At 42.6% G+C, this 16,822-nt stretch overlaps 1 protein-coding gene and 1 long non-coding RNA gene across 35 annotated transcripts in view; one reads left to right on the forward strand and one right to left on the reverse strand.

Moving 5' to 3' along the window:
• ZBTB38 (zinc finger and BTB domain containing 38) overlaps nucleotides 1-16,822 on the forward strand; it is an 80,263-nt gene that overhangs the window by 1,684 nt on the left and 61,757 nt on the right. For 8 of the 34 annotated variants that reach the window (XM_054480166.2, XM_063662239.1, XM_063662247.1 and 5 more), the window contains exon 3: nucleotides 11,465-11,527. The exons of 17 other annotated variants lie outside the window; for them this stretch is intronic. The gene's annotated coding sequence lies outside the window, so the exon portion shown is untranslated. Of the gene's footprint in view, nucleotides 1-11,464; nucleotides 11,528-11,563; nucleotides 16,037-16,822 lie in introns of those variants that run through there. 9 more of the 34 variants (XM_054480157.2, XM_063662238.1, XM_054480186.2 and 6 more) reach the window with 2 other exon arrangements.
• On the reverse strand, nucleotides 174-16,774 carry LOC134739188 (uncharacterized). Its single transcript, XR_010125769.1, has 2 exons — nucleotides 16,604-16,774; nucleotides 174-6,012 (listed from the first exon to the last, which is right to left on the reverse strand). It is a non-coding gene; the product is annotated as an uncharacterized LOC134739188 (long non-coding RNA).

Consider the following 16,822-nt stretch of genomic DNA (forward strand, 5'->3'; position numbering starts at 1 on the left):
TGTCATTTGTCCCCAACAGCTACTTAAATTTAAGTCTCCCAATTCTCCTTTTTTAGTTTGTGGTAAGATTTAAAGAAAAGGGGAGAGGGCACAGAGATTTCTATACACAGTGATAACAGCTATATCAAAAAGGATATTAGGATAGGCTAATTGTTATAATAGAACCCCAAATCTATAATGGCTCAAACACAACAGTTTATTTCTTGCTCATGTAACAGTACACGTCAGTGGGGCAACTGTCTTTCATGCATTCATTCAGACACAGGTAGAGAGGGGCTTGGCCTTCTGCAGCATGTGGTTTTCAAGGTCGCCTAGGGGTGTCTCCACTCCTCAGTGAAGTAAGAAAAGAGCATGAAAAAGTGCACATGGGAGTTTTTTATGGGCTCTGCCTAGAAGTGGTGCGTGTTACTTCTACTCACATTCCATTGGCTAAAACTCCATCACATGACCACAGCTAGCCGCAGAGGAGTCTGGGAAATGTAGTCCCTGGTGGAGCAGCTACTTAGCAGTGACAGCTCTGGAGGGTTTCTGAAGAAGAGGTAGTTCTCTCTGGCACAGCACATAAAAGAAACTTGGAGACATTCAAGGATAAAGTTGCATAAAAACAGTGGGAGAAGTAAAAAATTATCCACATTTAGATTTTCCTGACTGACACTCTTAGGTAACATCTGGCCATGAGGGCAAGACGCAATGGATGAGATTTCTCAACACCTCTGTCCATCATGACCCTAAGCCTTTATGTGAGCACCACCATGTTGCCCGTGGCCAGTGAACCACGAAGGACATTTTCCTTATTTCCTTCTCCTTATTTTTCCTCTCAGGATCCTCTAGGTCTAGGACTATACTGGCTTGGTCTCCTTCCTGGATCTAGTCATATTAGTTGGAATTGTGACAGAATTCTGCTCCCCCAGCTATGAGCCCCAGTGGTCTATAGGAAAGCTCTTGACTTCCTTAGCTCATAGTTTTCTCTGCTCCTGGAGGCTTTGGAAATGCATCCTACCTTATCTGCTCCAGGTCTTGGGACACTTGATCGGGGGAAAATTCCCTAAGATGAGACCTTTAAACCAAGTTATTAGAGAAACTGTTTTTTCTTTTCTTGTTTTTCTTTCTTTCTTTTTTTTTTTTTTGAGACAGAGTCTTACTCTATTGCCAGGCTGGAGTGCATCGGCATGATCTCAGTTCACTGCAACCTCTGCCTCCCAGGTTCAAGTGATTCGACTGCCTCAGCCTCCCGAGTAGCTGGGACTACAGGTGCGCACCACCACACCCAGCTAATTTTTGTATTTTTAGTAGAGACGGGGTTTCACCATGTTGGCCAGGATGGTCTCGATCTCTTGACCTCGTGATCTGCCGGCCTTGGGCTGCCAAAGTGCCGAGATTACAGTCATGAGCCACCGCGCCCAGCTGAGAAACATTTTTTTTTTTCTTTGAGACAGGGTTTCACTCTGTCACCCAGGCTGGAGTGCGGTGGCACAATCACGGCTCACTGCAGCCTCAACTTCTCAGGCTCAAGTGATCCTCTCAAGTAACTGAGACTACAGGCATGTGTCACCATGCCTGGCTAATTTTTGTATTTTTTGTAGAAACAAGGTTTCACCATGTTGCCCAGGCTGATCTTGAACTCCTGGGCTCAAGCAATCCACCCACCTTGGCCTCCCAAAGTGCTAGGATAACAGGCGTGAGCCACCGGGCCCAGCCAAGAAACATTTAAAAGTAGACTAAAAAGTCTCAGGCTGGGGCTATTAATGCTACCGCAAAAGATGTGATATATATGTCTAGCTTTTTATTTTCAGGAAAAGTTTCAAAACATTTACTGAAATAAAAAGTGGTAAAGTTATAAGCTCTATTTGGAGAACTTTTAATAAGTTTAACATTTTATGTAACCTTCTAACCATTGTTGATGTTGGTGAAGTATTCCCCTCATTGGTAAATATAAACCATATGATGGGTGCCTTGTGATGCCCCAGACTTAAAGGTGTGAAATAAAAATGAACTCAAAGTCTTTGCCTGAGGTGCCTGGTACCTAGTTCTCTAGTTTTGTCAATATCTGACTAAACACTCTGGTTTCTGATTGACTTTTGCCCCTGTACTTGACCTTTCTGGCACCCGCATCCACACCCTGAAGAGCATGTATTGTCTATTGTGTGGGGATACCTGTTACTGGCCAATTTGCCACAGCTTCTCAGATATCTAACAGAGGCTGATGCCTGGCCTACTCTCCTGTTACGGCTGCCTAGCCTCTGCCCAGTCCCCTTACATTAGGATGGAGCTGAGGACGAATGGAATAGAATAACAAGATGAGTTGCTGCAAAAATACTTCAGCCTCTGAAAGTCTGTCTTTCCAAGTTGTTAGGAATTGAAAGTGTCTATTGATCGGGGAGCTGGCTGGGCTAGTGGTGTAAGCTAATGATAAGACCAGGTTGGGCTGGGCACGGTGGCTCACTCCTATAATCCCAGCACTTTGGGAGGCCGAGGCAGGTGGATCACTTGAGGTCAGGAGTTCAAGACCAGCCTGACCAACATGATGAAACCCCATCTCTACTGAAAAAAAATACAAAATTAGCCGAGCATGGTGGTGCACACCTATAATCCCAGCTACTTGGGAGGCTGACGCAGGGGAATTGCTTGAACCTGGGAGGCAGAGGTTGCAGTGAACCGAGATCACACCATAGGACTCCGGCCTGGGCAACAAGAGAGAAACTCCATCTCAAAAAAAAAAAAAAAAAAAAAAAAGACCAGGTAAATGGGGAATACAGTGCCTGCTAGAAGGGCGCATTTGAAGGAATAAGTTAAGAATATGTGCCAGATTTCAAAAGCTGGAGCCAAATGGGGATGATGTGTTGCTGGAAGTCCTAGCCTAACAGAGTCTTTCAGGAAGGGCAGAGTCAAAGGTCTCAGTCAACGTCAGGGTCCATTCATGTGGGAGAATGGCTAATCACAGCTTGCTAATTTCAATACCATCTGTTATGACTCCTCAAAGCACTGAGTATGCAGGAGTTGACATATGAATGTTGTTAGGGTTGGGGGAGGGGGCCAGCCTCCTGATTTCTAATTTCTAGCTGCATGTTACTACAGGAAGGGGAGTGAGACCACCACATCAGGTACCAGAATTTCACTACTGTCAACACTTGGTGTTTAAAAGAAAGCTATAGATCCCTGTGACCACTGGTTGCTGAGTGACCTCACGGACAACACCAGCAAAGCAGGATTGTGTACAAACACACATTTTGTAAATATTTTGATATTTGACATTTCAAAAAAAGCATCAAAGTAGACAGCCTGGGAAAAGTTAGACTTTGTTGAGCTTTCTCAACCTTCATTTTGTATTTTGTTATTTTTTTCTATTTTAATTTCACATGGGAGTAATAATTCAAATTTGAGGCACTATAGTCTTTTCAGAGCTTAGGTCATCTAAAGATCTGAGCCTGGCCTTGTTGAGCCATGATGAGCAGATGTGGACTGAGCACACAGTCTCACACAGGCAGCTCTTACACTAGTTGAGTATTTTAATCCCTGAGGTTTTAGAATTGTCATAGCACAGATGTGCAAGCTCCTTTCTCCCCATGGGTCAGCATCATGAATGTTCTGTCACTCTCCTTAGAGAGTTTTGCAGAAATACCACATCATATTCACCAAAACTAAGAATTCATAGTAATAGGGCTTTATAATTTCTCACACTGAAATCCCCTAATTTCTTGTCAAGAACCAAGTTGGAAAATACCACACTTCAGGGTTTTGTTTTTAACTCAAGAAGCTTCTGGTTTTCATCAGAACTTTAAAGCTCCCTCCTACCTCCAAAATAGTATTGTTAGAAAATGTAATGCTGAGACTCTGTCAGAATAAGTAGGTGATATATGCAAAATGATTTGGGCAACTTAGAAAAGTGCATGTCAAGGTAAACTGCTGATAAAGGCCGGGAGTAGTGGCTCACACCTGTAATCCCAGCACTTTGGGAGGCTGAGGTGCACAGATTGCTTGAGGCCAGGAGTTCAAGGCCAGCCCAGCCAACATCATGAAGCCCTGTCTCTACTAAAAATACAAAAATTAGCTGGGCTTGGTGGCACATGCCTGTAATCCCAGCTTCTTGGGAGGCTGAGGTATGAGAATTGGTTGAACCCAGGAGGCGGAGGTTGTGGTGAGCCACGATTGGAGCCACTGTACTCCAGCCTAGGCAACAGAGGAAAAAAAAAAAAAGTGTTGATAAAAATAATCATCATAATTATGGTCAGTATTGGTGCTTTGACTTTTGATATTTTTATTATCGTTATTTTAAAGATTTTTTTTGTCTTTCTAAATTGACTTTCATCTGGGAGCCTTAGCACCACTTCTAACTAGCCAAAGCATGTTTGATTGTAGGCCAGACTCCCCACGGAGAGGCTTCTGATCTTATTCACAGGGACATTTAACCTGGGGTTCACTGAAACCTTTGAGGAAGGATGGATTAGTCATCTCTCTGCCAAAAGAAGATGATTCCTGGCATTCTATGGGGCTCCCAGTGCATTGGGACAAGGAGGCTTGGAAACTACTCCACGGAGGCATTGACCTTGGGTAGTGCCTTCCAAGCCAGAGTGGAGAGAGTGGAGCCCTCATCTTTGTCCAAAAGAGCATTAGTATAACCCCTCACCCCAACCCCACCCCATTCTCTCCTTTTTAAAAGGAGAGAAGAATATATACAAGAAAAAATTGGAAAAAATACATCAAAATGTTAAAAATTGTTGAGATGGTATTTTATGTTGTGTTTTGCCCCCATTTAACATTATGTTGTAAACATTTTACCAAATCACTAAATGGTCTTTGAAAACATGATTTTTAATGGCTGTGTTTCCATTGCACTGACACATTTTAATGTATCAATTTTTTGTTGTTGGACATTTTGATTGACTTTAGTGTTCTACTATTTTTAAAGTTTCTAATGCATATTGGTGAATTGGCCCCTAGAAAGGTACCAATGTCTACTTCAAAACCTTGGTCTTTTTTAGTTTCTCATATTAAAATGCATGCTGCTAGGTCCCAGTGGTATTGGAAGCTCTGAGGAGGAGCCTGGGGATATGCATTTTAATCTGCCCTCCCAATTCTTCTGCATTAATGCCTGAGAACTATTGACATGCTGCATTCAGTTCAACAAATATTCAGTTGGCAAACATTTATTAGACAAAAAAAATTAGGAAACTCTGAGCTAGTATATCTATGCCAGAATTTAACTTAAAGTCTTTTTTTGGCTTCCGATTTTTAGATTTTCCTTTAAATGTAATATGATGTAGTAAAAAGATTATTAGCTAGGGAATCAAGAAACTGTATTGTACACATGAAATCACTGAGGCCCATAATGGTTCATTTACTTCCTGGTGGTCACTTAGAGATTTAGTGGCAAAGGTTGAACTAGATAAAGGGCCCAGAGTCACCCAACCTTTAGGTAAGAGACAAAAGGCACCAATGAGAAGATTGACTCCTGAGGCAACGCCCTGCCTCAGCCAAGGAGCTCTTACCTGCCCTCAGATAGGCATGCCCGTACTTCAAGACACTCTTGGGCAGCCTAGACCTAGCAAGGGGCCCATGTGCCCATCTTGGTCACCTAATGGGGCCAGACCATGGTGTACCCTGATTCCTGAGGTGGTAGCACTGAAGAAGCTGGACCCAGGAGGACAGAGGGCAGCCGTGCAGGCAGCATCCATGTGATCAGCGCCACAAGAGCAGAGTAGGAGGTGGGATCTGGGGTCAGAAACCAAGACAGCAGAGCAGGGTCAGGGCAAGTGCCAGACTAAAATGTGTGGGCAATTTGAGGTCAAGGCAGGGATGAGTTGAAAGGAAGACAAGCAAGAGCTAGAGGGGAACTGCAGAGGATTTGGCCTCAAGGATGGAGTCCCACTGTGTGACCTCACAGTCAGGGGAGGTACCTGTATCAAGCCGTGCCTGCCTTTTTAAATCTGAAAGGTGCTATGTTTCTGGGCTGCCTTCTGACAGCAGGAGAGTAGGAGCACAGCCTGAGAGGAGGCAGGCCGGAGCAGGAGGAACCTGAAAATGGAAATTTAGGAAACAATTGAAAAAACAATTATAGCAACAAAAAACCAATTTCTTTAAACTCTCACCATCCTCTAAGAGGAAGTCTGACTATTCATCCTGCCTGCATAACCCTGCTGAAACCCATCAACCCACACCCACTGATCACCTGATGGTATCTGACTGCCCGGCTTCCTCTCATCCCACCACCTCAACTTCCAGAGCCCACCAAGGCATCACTTGACTTTCAAGTTCTGCCTGGACACTGCCCAGCTCCCTACCCTCCCCAGTTCATGTTCAGGTTCTAGAAATCAGCTTTAGTTTCCTCCACGCCTACGTCTATGTCGATCCCCTGCAAAGACACCTGGTAACACACAAGAGCCAGAACCCAAAGGAGCTCCTCCACAGGACCCTCCTAGGGCTTAGCCACCAGGGAATTTTGCTGATGATCCCCAAGCTTCACTGCCCCGTGCAAGTCTCAATTACCTCAAGGGTATCCCTGTTCAGGATCACTACTCTCCTGATTCTTGGCCTCCTAGCCCAAACTCATGGCTCCTGGGTCATGATGAGTAAGAGTTCTGGCAAAGTCTACAACCTCTCTTGAAACAGAGGTACCTTGAATCAGATAGAGGGTGACTTTCCAAGAATGGCTGGGTCAGTTCAAGTCTTCACTATAATGTTTGCCTTATGTAAAACCCATCACCTTGTTGTCCTGCACAACTTTCTTGAGTGAGGCACCTTCTGATACTCAGATGACATTCTAACTGCTCACGAGACCTGGACCCCTGGGCCAGGAAAGCCCATGTGGTGGTGACAGCAGTGCTTCCAAATCTCACCCACAGGAGACAAAAATAGGAGTTCCATGGCATCCAGACAAGGTGTCCACATGCTGCTGGAGAGTCTTGAGTGGTCACAGAGTACAAAGTTCAAGGGCAAAGATTGTTCAGTGGGTCCCAAGATTTGACAAGTGCCACTGGTGGTCCCACCCTTGCCTCTCTACATTGATTCCATGTCCCACTTCCTCTCACGCTATGCTAATAACAATCTAACCTGAAAAAATAAAAGTATTCACACAGCCTCTGGCCAAAGCTACAGGAAGACCCCGGCCCAGGCAAACTCTGTTCCTGCCCCACAGCTGTCATTTTACCTGCCCTACCCCATGGGAGCGTGTGCCACTGGTATCAAGTCTTCCTGCTGGGCCAAGAGGCACTGCCTCGAAGAGGCTCAGCATCCCCAGATAGCAATGTCCCACCACTGCAGTCAGAAGCAACTGGGCAAACCCGAAGACTCAGCCCCCCATCCAGAGAGACCATCCCATTTTCCATCGCCTAAGTGCCAGACAGCCCAAACTGCTGTGTAGACAGCTACCAGGAAGACTGGAGCAATGAGAGACATCTGAGGTCACCCCAGCTAAGCTCGGAAGGCCACAGAGCTTAACTGCCTTCTTGACTGTGACCCATCAAAAGGAGCCCCAACACATCTAGTAGATGGCTTAAATAAAAAATACTGAGGTTACCAAATGCTGGTGGGGACACTGGATCTCTCCTACATTGCCTGTAGGAATGTAAAATGGTACAGCCACTCTAGGAAACAGTTTGGCAGTTTCTCATAAAAGTTAAACATATACTTACCACATGATCCAGCAATCCTACTCATGGGTATTTACACAAGAGAAATGAAAACTTATGTTCACGCAATAAACTTTACATGAACATTTATAGCAGCTTTATTTGTAATACCTAAAAACTGGAAAATAGCCAAATGTTTTTCAGCAAGTTAGTGGGTAACACACTGGTACATCCACACCTTGAAATACTATTCAGCAATAAAAAGGCACGTGCTCTTTACATACAATTCAAATGGATCACAAGGGCATTATGCTGAAAGCCAATCTCAAAGAGTTATATGCTACATGATTCCATTTAGAGAATGTATCACTGACAAAATTACAGTGATAGGCCAGGCACGGTGGCTCATGCTTGTAATCCCAGCACTTTGGGAGGCCGAGGCAGGAGTGCCCAGGAGTTCAAGACCAGCCAGGGCAACACAGGGAGACCCCATCTCTACAAAAATTTAAAAAACTAGCTGGATATGCGGGCATGCACCTGTGGTCTCAGCTACTTGAGAGGCTGAGATGGGAGGACTGCTTGAGCCCAGGAGTTTGAGGCTGCAGTAAGCCATGATTGTGCCATTGCACCCTAGCCTGGGTGACAGAGCGAGACCCTGTCTCAACAAGCAAAAAAAAAAGAAAAAATTACAGTGATAGAGAACAGATCAGTGGTTGTCAGGATGGGTGTGATTATCAGAGGAGGAGCACAGGGAACTGTGGTGGTGACTATTCTCTATTCTGATGGTGATGGTCGTTACTCCAGCCTGCACATGTGATACGTTGCATAGAACTGTAGACATACAGGTACACACACACACAGAGTGCATGTAAAAACCGGCAAAATCATATAAGACTGTATCTGCGTTTATTTGAACTATACCAGCGTCTGTTTCTTGGTTTAGCCCAAGTACTACAGCTATGTAAGACATCACTGGGGGAAGGTGGAGAAAGTAGACACTGTATAACTTCTTGTACATCTTATGCTATTTCACAAAAAAGGCATTAAAACTTTTTAAAAGTTTTTAAAACTATGCTAAAAACAGGGTTTTCCCACCTTGAGGAGGGGGATTTATCCCCTGGCTGCTCCTTTATGAGCAACTCCTACTATTTATTTTGCCGCCTTCTAACTTGTGGTTTGAAGTCTACAATGTCCTGCTGGCTTTGGCCGCACCCTCTGCTTCTCAGAGACTGACAGCCCATCTCGGATGGAATCAAAGCTCAAGTATGCCAGCACTGAATGTGAATGTGCCCCATTTACCCCTCCCTGAGACCATAACTTCAAAGCTAGGTAGATTCAGATCTAAGAAATGGTCTCACGGTGAAAATCGAGGACAAATCATCCTTCTCGCCCCTGTGCAGTAATTTCTTTTCTGGAATGGCTCTTTGCTCTGCTCTTCATACAGATTATACTCTTCACCTTCACCAAATGGGCCCTCCTTTAATGGAAGGAGATTAACCCTTCTTTGCCCCCTTTCAATCTCATTCAGCTGAGGGCTTTCTTTTAACAGCGCTGCTGTCTCCGGGCCTTGTGCCACAGCTGAATGCTACAGAGTGAGATGGCTGCCTTCTCTTTGAAGCATTTACGTCCCTGTTAAATACCTTTTTGCCAGACTTGGCCCTGGAAAGACAGTTTTGAAATTAAATTTATTGTGAGCTGCCTGGGTTGGCAGTATGGAGTTGCACAAGGCCATGGGCATTTAGGTCAAGAGGGACTCGCTGCACTCACCACCTTCGGATCCCTATCTTAATGAAACTCGAGCTGTATTTACTCCCAGGTTCTGCAGAGGAGTCCCCAGCAGCACCTAAGATGGAGGCTGAGCATATGGGCTGAAGTCTATGCGGCATCCTGTCCGGATGTGACAATACACTCACAAGCCACTGCTACCCCAGGACTGGCCTCAGCCCCCAGCTTCCAACCGTGCCTTAGTTATTAGAGGGACTCATCTCAAGAGACCATGATGAGAGGGACAGCGGTGCGTATTTCTCAGGCCTGGCTGTGAGTTGGCAACCAGGATCGTGTGCTAGAAAGGTGACAATTTTAATCGTTGACTTTCCGTAGTCGTTGGTGAATCTCGTAGTTTTGCACCTTTTAGTTTCAAAACCATACTGAACAACGGAAAATGAAACCTGCAGCTTATTTTTAGCCGTTCATGCTAAATCATGAGATTTTTCTTTGCAAACCAAAGAGGATAAAGGCTACTTCAGCAGGCTAAACTTAGTCAATTGACTTAATATAGCAATCAAGTCTGGTTCTCTGACAAGTCTCAAGTGACATTGAGAAGTTTCAGGTGATATTTTGGCCAACATTGACTATTTTGCTTAAAATTATATTTAGTTGAGTTTTGTTTTTAGTTAAACAAATTTAGTACGATATTTTCATCTGAGAGGAATTGGAAAACATGTTATAAACCCTCCATTCTGTCATTTAGTCATTAATTCAATTAACCTATAACTATTTTTAAGTATCTGACAGCTTAGAATTTTTTTTTAATTGAGCCAGTGTGTTGAATTACAAAGAGCAGAATGCTAGAAATTAAGGAATATGGCTTCTATGCTCATTGCTGAGGCCTTTATTTAAATATGACACTTACTCTCTTTGAACCTAATTTTCTTCTCCCTCAAAGAAATGGTTTAGATGGCATTTTCTAAAGCGTCTTCCTTGTCCTTTAATTCTGTGAAACACGCTCTGCCACTGAGGGCCTGAGGAAATGTTGAGGTGTGCTTTGGGGGCTGTGGCAGTGTTGTCAGGCCACTCTTATTTCTGTCTTCTCTTTCCCTGTTCTAGGAGAGACAGGTTTACACAAAGCACTGTGGTCTGCTTGCCAGACAACTTGTGGCTCCCCTTGGTAAACAAGTGATTAAGTACTTGAAAGATTTTCATAGAGATTTTCAGCCCCCAAGCCCATTCCTTAACTCCTGAAGCAAGTACTTTAACTTTAGGAAGTGGCTTCATGATACAAAGCTGAGGATCCCACTGGTAGTGGTAGAGAAAGGACTTCGGAGTTTGGTGTTGGTGAGTCCAAAACATCCTCAGTGAGCCTCTCCATGGTGTTAGAAAATGCTCTAGTGCCCTGGAAGATACAAAGATCTTGCAGGAAGCAAGCCAGAGACATGGGCCTAGGTAGATAATTCAATACAACCAAAATGTACTGTGCTTTTATCTTTAGTCGAAAGGAGTTAAAGACTCACTGAGGCTTGTTAAGCTTCTCTGACTGAGAAGAGGTGCATTGTTGTGGCCCTTTCTGAGCTGCAACGTCATGTATCTGAGAGAAGAGAAAGCAAGTAAATTTATCCCCAGGTTTAAGTCTTGAAATATTTGTTGCCCAGGGTGTGAAGAAAGATACAAAGAGAAGATTATGCTCTCACATGAGGTGGATTTTTATGGATCTGTAAGAATTCTTACTTTTTTACCTTCATTTATATCCCCACCTTCCCTTTTCAGCCTAGTTGCCAGTCTCTCCAAAAAGATGAAACTCTACTTCCTTGCTGAATGTGTTTTGCCAATTCAGAATCTAGAAGGCCCTGTTGTCTCACTTGCTCTCCATCTGGTGCATGACAAGCAGTCATGGCAGAAAAGGAACATGTGATTGGGTAGTAGGAATGGGCACTCAAGGTCATTATTCATGCCATGTTTCAAATGCACTGAGAAATGAAAGCAGCAACTATTCAGTTGCTAAAGCCGAGGTAGTGATTTCCATAATGGTGGTGGCACCTGTTGAGGATGCTCCCACAGGAGGATTTGAGTTGGGTTAGGATGGGTTGAGATGTTGTCCACCACAGTCTGCCTTGCAGCCTATGTCATTTGCCACTTTTCCTTTGTTAAAAAACACATGGTTTACAGTTCCCTTTTCCTTCCAGCTCTTTCCTGGAGGGTAACCCCAGTTTGGTCCACAAGGCTTGCTGCCCAATCCTTGCCAACAGGTGTGTACTCCTTTCTCACGTCCTACACAGATGCTAATGGATGGACGTGAGGACGCTCATGTCTAAGAACTGGAGAAGGTTTCCTGGAGTTCAGAATCCTCAAGCATGTCATTCACCCAACCTTCATTCTACTACCTATGAGCGTTGAGCAAGATAGTCTTCCTCTCCTATTCCCAGGTGGGGTGGAGCTGGTGGATTAGAAAGCCCCCTTTGAGAGCCATCTTGTTGGCATATACAATTACTGCAAATGAAGCAGGATAGTCAGCTGGCCACATACACCAGAAGGCAGGAGACTTGGAGTCCAGCTCTTGACCTACTTGACCTAGAAAACAAGCTGGGCTTGATTTTTTAGAATCACAAACTTTTAGAACTGGAAGGGACCCGAGACAGAGGCAAAATGAACAGATGTTAACAAACAGAGTCATTAAAATGATTTTAGTGTTTAAATCATTTTAATGATAAAATAAAACAGTAAACTTGGTTGAGGAAAATCTCTTACTTCAAAATTAGGCTTTTTAAAAGTCCATTTAAAAATATGTTGGAAAAAAATCATAATAGCTACTTAGGTTATCTGTTCAGGAGAAAAATACTATTTGTGAGTTGAAAGTAGGTCAGTTTGAGCCGGGCACAGTGTTATGAGCCTATAATCCTAGCTACTCAGGAGGCTGAGGCGAGAGAATCGACTGAGAGTTCAAGTCCCACCTGGGCAACATAGCGAGACTGTGTCTCAAGAGAACCCAAAGCCAAATAAACAAAAGAGAATAGGCTAGTCTGATTGTTCCACTGATTTTTCTTTAACTGATCATTTAGAGTAGAACACTCTAACAACCTGATAACAAATTTATTCACAAATGCTGAATATATTGGGTGTAAAAGGAAACTAGCTATAATTTTTAATATAGTGAAAGGCTACATTAATAATAAACTCACTTACGAAGTGTGTGATCTTGGGCAAATCGTTGGATCTCTCTCAGCCTGTTTGGTCACCTGTGAGAGGGAAAAAACTAGACTCCACTAGGTTTTAATAAATACATTTCAAGTGGAAATGTATTTATTTATGGCAAATCTCCCAGCAAAATATTTACTCTGCTTTCTACACTTAACTTTCCATCATGGTCCATCTGATTCCTCCTCTTTCATTCTGTCTTTTCCACCTGCTGGGCCCAGCCTGTCTCCAGCTGGTGGCATCCTAGGTTCCCACAATTCCCAGGGCCTGGAGGGTAGAGGCTGATTCATATGAACAGAGGTAGTCAGGGCTCCAGGGAGATAGAGTCCTCTACCAGGTGTCTGCACAATAAGAAGATTACTGACATCAGGGATGGAGTGTGGACGTAGGAGGAAGTTTTATCCTCTTAGGATTGGTGGAAAGACGTAGACTTTGCAATCAATCAAACTTAGGTTTGAATCCTAAGTCTGCTATTTACTGTGTGTAATCTCTATTAGTTCCTCACCTAAAATTGAAGATACTTAGTTTGCAGGATTATTGGTTAGAATGAAATAAACATTGGACATGTAGCTAAAATATTGAGTATGTAGTAGGTTCTCCATAAGGGTAGCTAGTATAGACTTTTTAGCTCTGATCAATGTGGAAGGCAGAAGTTCCTGCCCATGTCTCTAGGCAAGATGTAGATGTTCAAAGTAGCATTGAACTTCCTCAAAAATCCAAAGGCATTTTTGGTCATTGGTAAATTAAATCACCATGTTGTTTCCAGGACTAAATACGCTATAAACAGATGTAATAACCAACCTCATTAAAAAATCTTAAACTTCTTAAATACTAAGAATTTAAACAAAAGTGTATTTGGTAAACATTTTTATTTTTCTTTTAATTTCAACTGGAATAGCCTAACCTGACAACAATGTACCCACAAATGTTGACTACCTCTATTAGGTGTGAAAAGAACCCAGCTGTAATGTTTAATGTGGTGAATGGCATAAAGGAACATGCAAACTGATCCAAATGTTTATAAACCAAGTATTCCTCTGGGACTCAGTGCCCTGACTTTATGTTTTTTTTAAAACATAGAGAGTCAAGCTTTGTTCGTACTTGAATTATGTACATTGCATTAGCCATGCAATTTAACTTTAACCCACAGGACTGCAAAGAAAATTAGCTCAGCCTGCAGAACAACGAGACCGCGAGCAAGTAAGCACGTTAATCAAAGTGAAAGGCTCACCCCTCACTTCTAGCTCTGTCCTTCTCCAGCCTGTGCCTGCCAGATTATTTCGGGTTCCTCATGTTTGACTCGTCAAAGCGGCAGAAACAAGCTAAAATGTTCACTGTGGAAAAGGGATTTGCCTTTTAAATTAATGTTTGTGCACATGCCCCGAGGAGGCTGATGAGAAGCACGCAATTTTTTTAAATCATAAATGAATGCATACCCTTGCCACTAGTAATCATGACAAAGCTTAAGTAATTCAGCCATGAGCATGGTTTTCTGAAAGTATAAAACAGGATTTACTAGTTGAGAATGTCTGCCTAAACAAGCTCATTGCTTTGAATATTTTCAACTATAGTTCACATTTGTTTAATCCAAGCAGGTCTGGTAAACGTACCACGTTTACTGATTGAGTGTCTTGGAACATCACAAAATAAACCAATACATGGCTTTCAGGCTGGTTTTGACAGAGGGTGGACAGAGAACCCCACAGGGGGTTTGGAAACTGCCCTGGCATCTGGCTTACAAGTACCAGTAGGGGACCTGACCACATTCACCACCCTTCCCTGTAAAGGGAATAGAACACTATTTACTCATCTCCTGGGAGCCTAATATGGATTACTGTTGTTGTCACTGTCATTTATTATTCCCAACAGAGGAGGCAGACGACTTAGTTCTATGTGGTCAGAGTTGATTCCATAACGTGTATATTTAGCCTACATGATAATAATTTGCGAGTATTTTTAAATGAATGTCTAGCTTTCAAACGTCATTAATGGGGAATATCTCAACAGACATGAAGAGCATTCAATGCCTAGGTGTTTGCGTCAACCTCCTCCCACCCCACTCTAAGGAATCTGCTTCATAGATGACCGTATATTGAATTGGTGCCTTATAACTCAGCGCGATCATCTCTCTAATTCTCGACCCCCACGGTAAAGGAGGAATTGGCCTAAGGACACTCCATTCTAATTTTCTGACGCTGTCAATGCTAACCAGAGCTCATAGAGCAATGATGTGGGGGTGGGGAAGATGGTTCCACCATTGGTGTGAGACCAGGAGCCACTGTTTTCGTTAGAGCCACATTTATTTCTGGAGTAGTTGTGGGAGAGAGATGTACTCCAAAGAGAAGAGGACTCTCGCTGTGGTTCAGGTATGACCTACCATCTGGACAACTCAACTCAGAGACTTTAAAGTGTATAGGATATAGGAAGGCAGGGTACATTCCACACACTAAGCTAAAAATCACTTATGCTCTGGGGCAGGAGATAGAATGAGAGCTAGAAACAAAAGATCCAGTTGTGAAACCTAGTACCTCAGCTAAGGTGTTTGAACATATTTTCTCTTTTAAAAAAATTCTGGGGAGCTTCAATATGTTGCTAACCTGATTATTTTCAGCCAGTCCTTACAGAAGATTGAGGTGCTGGAAAACTAGCAACCCCAGAAAATATTAATTCATTTTTGCACGTGTTAAAATAAACAACAGTATATTCAGTGATGCAATAGGCAATTAAAGACTTTTGGAGAGATAAGAAGAAGAAAACTATAAATATTATATATTCAAAATCAGTCTCAGCATTTTATAAAAATGTTGGCTTATGTCCAAGATCTAAGGGTGGGGGTGGGCATGGTTTCTTTGTAGCTAAAGAAATAGAGTGGAAAAGAATCTGTTCTATTTCCTTAAAAATAAAAGACTTCTTGTTTTATACAGCATGGCAAATAAAATGCTTTTTTGTTTTTTTACCTGCCGGTAGGATCTGGAGGAAATTTTGCTAGCAAGCTAGGCTGTTTTCCTCTTTGGGGACCTGGTGACACTGGTTTTGCAGCAAAACCGTATTTGCTTATTAGGCATTTCTTAAAAATCCTGAATAAGCAGCTCTTTCAACAGTTTTTGTTCCACATGTTAAACATTTCATTGCAATTTGAGCTTCGAGTGTGTGTGTGTGTGTGTGTGTGTGTGTGTGTGTGTGTGTGTGTGTGTTGATAGGAAGGAATGAAAGGGGGTGCATAAGAATTCTTGAAGGTTTTTTATTTAAAAAATTAATTCCTCACCATTACGTATTGGAGTATCTGCAGAAGGTGATTCCAATTTATTACATACCACCAAACTAGATCCCATCAATCTTGAGCAGTGGGGGTAGGGAGGTGGTATTGAAGACGACATGAAATTTGGTGTTTCAGTAGATGAGATTTAATTTTCAGAAAACATTTCGCTCATAAAACGGATAGCAACCCAGTGTCAGCACTGACCTCCTGATGTCAATGTCATCATGCAAGCATAGCTAAAATAAGCCTCAAAGTCAAACAAAGAAACATTGCATCTCAGCACAATACGATTTCTTCTCTTACAGTATGTACTATCTATAGCCTTTTGGTATTCCTATTAATGGCTTGTTATTTTAAAATTTAGCTTTTGGAGGGGGAGGGAGAAGATAAATCATTTTGCATTTTCTGTGTTCTGAATGCATACAGTATGCTGCTGTAAGTCTTAGTATTATTTAGGTCAGTATCTTAAGGATAGCTTTTATCGTTCATGATGGTCAGCTATGCAGCCAGAGGAATTCAGCATCAATTTATTTTTCTGTTCTGATTTTATTCTGCTTCCAAGTTTTAAAAAATCCATTCACATTTTAATAAAATTCTGAGGCGGTATCTGCTGCTCTGTACTGCAGATACATTTAGCAGGATACATTTACACTGCTTGTGGTTAAAGGTTATAGCACGGATACAGACAGCTGATCATGCATTTTTCTACAAGCCTGCCGGCACCATTTAGGATTTTGAAAAATAATCTAGAAATGCTATACCCTTTATCAGAATTATTCTTTACTTTGCAAGAGCTTAACAGTTTTGGTTTTTTCTTAGCAATTCTATAAAATTAACAATCTATAAAATGCATCCCGGACCAGATACATACTGTATTGAAAGCTTTCTTCAGGAAGAGAGTATGAGAGTGTTCTTTCCAGCTTATTTTCTTCCTTAGCAAAAGGATTGTTTGATTCTCAGAAGCAGAAGGACACATTCATTGTGGAGCAGCTCTGCTTAAGTGTATGAAATGCCTTCTGTCTGGTTGCAGAATTTGGAGTTTGCTAAACAGTGTTTAGTGATTGGGCTCATCTTGCATCACCAGTTGATG

This window comes from Pongo pygmaeus, chromosome 2, assembly GCF_028885625.2.
Source record: "Pongo pygmaeus isolate AG05252 chromosome 2, NHGRI_mPonPyg2-v2.0_pri, whole genome shotgun sequence".
In the NCBI taxonomy this organism is placed as follows: domain Eukaryota; kingdom Metazoa; phylum Chordata; class Mammalia; order Primates; family Hominidae; genus Pongo; species Pongo pygmaeus.